Source organism: Staurois parvus, unplaced genomic scaffold (assembly GCF_062004578.1).
Source record: "Staurois parvus isolate SC_StPar_1 unplaced genomic scaffold, SC_StPar_1.0 ptg000354l, whole genome shotgun sequence".
Classification (NCBI taxonomy): Eukaryota; Metazoa; Chordata; class Amphibia; order Anura; family Ranidae; genus Staurois; species Staurois parvus.
Genome location: NW_028318150.1, coordinates 895869 through 902942, shown reverse-complemented (window position 1 = coordinate 902942; position 7074 = coordinate 895869). Strand labels below are relative to the sequence as shown.

The following is a 7074-nucleotide window of genomic DNA, read 5'->3' as shown; positions in this document are numbered from 1 at the left end:
ACTTATTGTAAGCATCTTGCACAACTGTCCACCACTTGTTGACATGCTTCATCCCTCTGCTTGTGCTGTTATAGCACATGTCTCAGGCAAGCGCCTGGTGCCTGAGACCAATGCTGTAAGTCAACGCTAGTTATTAGTGACGGCCTTGATGTTCGAGTCGAAGGTAAGTTTGACTTACCATTTGTGTGTTCAGTGGACACGCGAACAGTAAGGGCGTTCGGCTGACTTTTCAGCCACTGTGCCCAATAATGCACTGTGCTCTGACAGTGCATGGTGATTGGCCAAAGCAATGCACCTGACCGCAGGGCAGGTGCAATACTTTGGGCAATCACAGCACAATTGGGCGGGGCTAGTGATGACTTCACCGCTAGCTCCGCCCAGTTGTTTACTTCTGAGTGGCAAATGTCAGATAGTAGCGAGTGTTTGACAGGTGCGGACGGGTCAGCAGGTTTTGTTTTAATTTTTTAATTTTGGCAAGGCGGCAGTGGCATGACAATGCTGGATGCCGTGATTGATAATGGATTACAACAGGGGTGTCCAAACTTTTTTCAAAGAGGGCCAGATTGGATGAAGTGAACATGGTGGAGGGCCGAACATTTTTCCGAACATTCTTTGAACCATTACAATTAAATGCAAATAAATTATTTTATGCCAAGTTAATTGCAAACGACATACTTTTCATTTCATAACATTAAGATCAACTGACAGCTGAGTTTTCACAATGTATTGAAAATAAATTTTAAAAAAACTTACCTGCACTAATGTGAAGGGTGAAACTGAGATCTGGACTGCAGCAAATCGGTTAGATCAGGTACAAAGGCAGTGGTTTTGATGCGCAAAATGTCACGCAGATGAGAGTCACTTAGTCTTGTCCTCACACGGTTCTTGTTAAAGTTCATAGCAGAGAATGTCTTCTCACACAAATATGTTGAGCCAAACAAGCTCAGCATTTTCTTAGCCAATGTCCGAATCTCTTGAAACCTGCCCTTATCCAGTTGGCGGTAAAAGTTCACAAGAGAGAGCTGTTGGTGACGACTGCGTAACTCGCTGTCACAATGCAGCTCAATGAGCTCAAGCTGCAGCTGATCTGGAGCATCATCGGGGTCAACAGAGAATGGAGAGGAGAAAAGGCTGATCTCATTTTCAATAGCTGCAAAATCTTGAAAGCGCTGTTTAAACTCTTCAGCCAGAGATGCGATGTCTGCTGCATACCTGCTCATTTGCGCACTGATATTGTCCTGTGAAAAACTGTTCATTACTTCCTGCAATGCTGAAAAATTTATGGTATTGGGCTGTGTTTGTGACAAATGCCTTTGGAAAAGTTGCAGCTTTGTTTCAAAGGCCTTGAGGTGTGAATAAAGCTGGTTTACCACTGCATCTTTTCCCTGAAGACTCGTGTTTAGTATATTCAGATGCTTTGTTATGTCAACTAAAAACCCCAAATCAGCCAGCCAAATAGGATCAGATAGTTCTCGCATCGGTTGCCCCTTTGTTTCCAGGAATTCTTTGATTTCCTTTCTGAGAGAGTAAAAACGCTGCAGCGCAGACCCTCGACTGAGCCATCTTACATCGTTGTGATATAAAACATCTTCATATTCAGCCTGGATGTCCAGTAGAGACTGTTTAAACTGGCGGTGGCACAGAGCTTTAGCGCGAATAAAATTAATATTCTTTACAACCGGTTTCATAACATGATCGTATTTGAGATATTTAGCACAGAGAACTTGCTGATGAATGATACAATGGAGTTTAATAGCTTCGCCTCCTTCTTCAATCACCTTGTTACAGATTAGGGTTGATAATCCACTTCTTTCACCAACCATAGCAGGTGCCCCATCAGTAATAACCCCAGAAACTTTGTTCCAGGGCAGTTTCATGTCATCTATTGCGGAACTAACAGCAACAAATAAATCTTTTCCTCTTGTTTGATCCGTAAGGCTTTGGAGGTCAAGTAGCTCTTCAGTCACATTTATTTCATCGTCCACCCCTCTCAAAAAAATCAGCAACTGAGCTGTGTCAGATAGGTCTGTGCTTTCATCACAGGCTATCGAAAAGAAGTCAAAATCCTGTCCTTTGGACATCAACTGTCTCTTAATATCTGATTAAATATCTTCAATTCTCCGTGCTACAGTGTTACGAGCCAGGCAAATGTTGGCAAACTCTTGCTTCTTCTCGGGACAGATATTCTCAACCATTTTCATAATGCACTCTTTAATAAATTCACCCTCAACAAAAGACTTGCAATTTTTACCAATTAACGTTGCCACCTCATAGCTTGCCTTTGTGGCATTTTCATTTGACTCACGGGCTCTTGTGAAAAATCGCTGTTGTGACATTAAAACCGCTTCAAGTTGCCTCAACTTTTTACTGCGGTCGCGCCCTGTTAGTTTGTCGTATGTGCTATGTCTCGTCTGGTAGTGTCTCTTGACATTAAATTCTTTATAAACGGCCACAGTCTCTTGACATATCAGACAAACACAGTGATTCCGTATTTCAGTGAAAAAAAAATCCACTTTCCACCTTTCCTGGAAACGGCGGCCCTCACTGTCAACTTTCCTTTTTTTATTTATAGTCGCCATTTTATAAATTGGCCAGAAGGGGAAGAGTGAATGGTGCAGTGCCAGAGTAAAAATGTGGCCCTTCTGGAAATAATAATAATGAGCGTAATATGGCAGGAATTACATTTTGGAGATCTGTTCCTTGTTCATATTTAGCAAGCATAATTCTGCATTATTCTGCTTCTGTTTGACCTTGGCAGGTGTAAGCTGAGTTATTTGGTCAGACTCTCTGGTAGCAGCTCACACACTTCCACCACTCCACAGTGTCACAGATTCTGCTAGGTCAGGGCCCGACCTACCTCTGTCCAGCTCCCCGCATCCCAGCCCATGAAATGGCGGTCTGTCTCACACCCCAAATACAGCAGTCCCACGGAGGAGGTAGCTGGAGCTGAAGTCTCTGCTCGTCAGCTGAGAGGGGAAGAGACACTTCACGCTGGAACGCCCTGACGTCACCGTCCTCTGTCGCTCCCAGCGCGCTGCAGTCAGGCATGTGCACTGCCCTCTGCTCTCAAGCAGACTGTCTGCCATAGAAGGGAGGGCCGTGGGAGGGCCACATTACGCTGGAAGCCCTGACGTCACCGCCCTCTGTCGCTCCCAGCGCACTGCAGTCAGGCATGCGCACTGCCCTCTGCTCTCAAGCAGACTGTCTGCCATAGAAGGGAGGGCCACATTACACAGAGCAGGGAGGGCTGTTGGAGGGCCGTATTAAACCGACCCCTGGGCCGTAAATGGAATGCGGGCCGGACTTTGGACATGCCTGGATTACAACAATGGAACCATTGTTTTGGCTTTTTTTTCTTAATAAAGGACTTGTCAAAAACTGTTGTGGTTTTATTCACATTAAATTTTTTTGGTGAATGGGTAGGGGTACTATGTACCTCATACTCATTCACAAGGGAGGGGGCAGGATCCTGGGGACCCCTTGTTAAAGGGGGCTTCCAGTTTCCAATAAGTCACCCCCCACAGACGCCCACAACCACAGCCCAGTGTTGTGGAGAAGAGGCCCTTGTCCCCATCAATATGGGGACAAGGTGCTTTGGGAGCAGGGAGCCCACCTAACCTAAAGCACCCCCTATGTTGAGGGCATGTGGCCTGGTTCTGTTCAGAAGGGAGGGTGCTCGTTTGCCCCCCCCCCCTTTCCTGCCCTGCCAGGCCTGTGCTCAGATCAAGGGCCTGGTATGGCTTTTAGGGGAAACCCCCAGCCTGTTTCCCCCCATTTTTGGGAGGTGGGGTTCCCCTTAAAAGTCCTACTAGACTTAAAGGGTCTGGTGGGGCTTTTAGGGGGAACTCCACATACTTTAAAATATTTTTTTTTTACTTTGGGGTCCCTCCTAACATTCCTACCAGACCTAAAGTGCCAATAAATTGCATATAAGCCTTCACAATGGGCACTTTTGAATTTACAAATTCAAGTACCATAGACTTGCATTAAGTTTGAAGTTCGCAGTCGAACTTTCGTTAGGTTGGAATGTTCAACAGGGGGGTGTTTGGCCCATCACTACTAGTTATAAACTCCACCAACTGGGGGAGGAGACAAGCTGTTGACCATGCTAGCTCTGGATTTACTGCACCAATTGAAATTGGACAGAACTGAAATGGTGGGACTTCTTCTTTAAGCTTAAAAAAGTAAAAGTCCTTCCTTGCAGTGGGGCTGTGCCCATGATACAAGAGTAAGATGCCTGTTTATTCTAGGGCAAGGGGAGGCAACCTTAAACAGGTGGAGATCTACCTGAACAACATGGGAAAAGCCAAAGATCACCGGGCACAGTGTTGCCTCCTCACACCTGATTTAAACCTCTTATTGCCGAACTACTGTGTCGCAATCGCGTACATTGCACACCAATCATTGGTTTAAATCAAATGGTGTGGAGGCAAAATATTGCCTCCTCACCACCTGTCAAACACACTTGGATTTCTTTTTAGTGGAGCATTGTGAATGAGGCCTTAGTTGCATTTGGCAGCGGCACCCTTAGGGCTTGTTCACATGTAAAGTTGATGGGTAGTAAAACACCCTGTTGCTTTTGGAGGGTGCTACATTTGACAATTGCAACCCGTTTAAGTAAATGGGGCCACTCTGCAAGCTCTCTGCAATTGCATGCTTCTGCAGGGTCCAAGGGGTTAAAGCAGGTGATGAGAAAGCAACACAACGCAGCTCACTTTAACACCTTGTTTGCTGTACTGCACAAGGTTGCAGGGCACTTGCAGAGTGGCCTCATTAACTCCTGCTGAGGCTGTGACATGTGTACACTCCTGGCCACTGCAGCTAAAGGGGTGTGTGGTTGGGGCAGGGGTGCTAAAAACATGACTTAACTATGAGGTTTTACCACCTCCCAAATGGTAAATGTAAATGAGTCTGTACTAAAAGGCTGCTTTCACACTGACGGGCTGAGGTTTACCTGCACCATAGTTTCAGTGCAGCGCATCTGTGACTTTCCTGGGTTAGCTGCACTTTGCCATAGACTTCTATTATATCTTGCACACCAAAACTCCATCCTCAGAAGTTTTGGTGTGCTTTCAAAACATGCACCAAACCCGCAGGATATAATAGAAGTCTATGGCTAAGCACAGCGTACCCGTAGGAAAGCTGCAGGTACACTGCACCAGCGGTCTGGGTTAACCACAGCATATCAGTGTGAAGGCCCTATACTTATGCCCAGTGTATTGCTTCACACTGACCTGAAGATCTCTTTTTTCTGCTCCTGGTATAACTCTGGAGACCGCTAGCCAGGATAAGAGGTAAAGTTTAGTTGGTATCACTCAGCATTGGACAGCAGCCAGCACTACAGAAGAGGCATCAGCTTATGCAGCTCCTGCTCCCTACTATAGCTCCAACTTTAAAAGTAGTCCCCTGCATTGTACTCTGATGCACTGGGATGGCGGGTCAGATGCCCAGACCATGATCTACCAGTCATCTGTGCAAGATCTACTGGTAGATCACAATCTATTGGTTGCTGACCCCCATTCTAGGGGTTGGTAAAGCACTTTTACTAAGCTGATCCTCTGCTTTTCCAGCAAATGGTGCTAACCTAAGCTCATGCAATAGGCTGACCTTTGGAGTCCTCATGTTCAATGAATTGATCTTGATGATGTCAGGGGCATTGGTCTAGCAGAGCAGAGGAGCCTGTGGTTTCAGAGTATCAGGTATATAAAACAGCTACATCTGGACCCCTAGACATAAACGATCAGTTACAAGTAGACACAGCAAATAAGAATTTTACTTTTTCTAACAGCAGGCAGAAAAAGTTAGTAGAAGATAGATTTGCATTTTCAATCATTCATTTTACTAAAATATCAATAATGGTAATGGTGTACTGTGGAAAAACTAAGTATACCCTTGGCTTCAGAGCTGGTAAAGCCCCTTAAAACAGAAATGACTTAATGTAAGCACATTGCAAAACCCTTTTTGTGAAATTTTTTGCCATTTCTTCATTCAAAATGCCTTTAGTTGACCTGTACTTGTGGGTTTCCTTTCATAAACTCCCCCTTTTATGCCCCCCATAACATTTTACTGGGATGAAGCAACCCCGAAGTATAATATTTTCATAACCTTGCTTCACTGTTTATATGAGGTTCTACTCTTGAAATGCTGTATTTTTTGGTCAGCTCACCCAACAAGGTCTAAGTTCTCGAGACACAACTCCTATAGAGATTTTGTGCCTCCAGAAAAACAACTGTCCATGAGCAATTCCAACTACTTCTTCAGCATGCCTTCTTTCATAATTCATTGTATATTGGGGACTGGGAGCAAGAGTTAGGCCACCCGCTTTCATTAGAAGACTGGGAAAAGTATTTTTTTTTAACATATAAATCAAGCTTCTCAGTTCAGATACAAAAGAGGAATTACAAAATCTTATCCAAGTGGTATAGATGTCCTGACAGAATACAAAAGATGCTGCCCAATTATCCATCTAATTGCTAGTGCTGCGGCATGAAGGAACTTGGGACAATGCTACATCTGTGGTGGTTGTGTCTGTATCTGAGACCATTCTGGAAGGATATAGTTTGACTTACTGTACATATTACAGGCAATAGCTTACCTGAACTACCGAATGAGGCCTTACTTTCTATCTTCCCAGGATCACCACAGATAGCCAAAAACGGATTTGACATGCTTTATTTTTGCCACAGCCAAGGCTATTATACCCAGACATTGTAATTCTAATGTCACACCTAGTATTAAAGAATGGATATCCGAATTAAATTATATTATCCGTATGGAGGAACTTACAGCGATCTTACAGGAGAAATATCCTAAATGTATATCCAAATGGAAGGCTTGGAAGGATTTTTGTACCTTGGATATTTTGAGACTCTACCTATGACCTAGCTTTCAACCATATTTGAACATGGGCAACCGAGATGGAAAGTCTGTGGAAAAGGGGTCCCCCTCCTTTTTTCTTTTCCTCTCTTTTCTCTTTTTCTTTTTTTTTTTCTTTTTCTCAATTCTCTCCCTCTTTTTTGGTGATTGCTAGTTACTTTAATCGTTTATGGTCTGGGAAGCAAAGGGCACGTAAAT

General features: G+C 44.3%; 1 pseudogene; it reads right to left on the bottom strand.

Moving 5' to 3' along the window:
- Nucleotides 1–758: 758 nt before the first annotated feature.
- LOC149456603 (general transcription factor II-I repeat domain-containing protein 2B pseudogene) lies at nt 759–2081 on the bottom strand (annotated as a pseudogene).
- Between the last annotated feature and the right edge of the window lie 4993 nt (nt 2082–7074).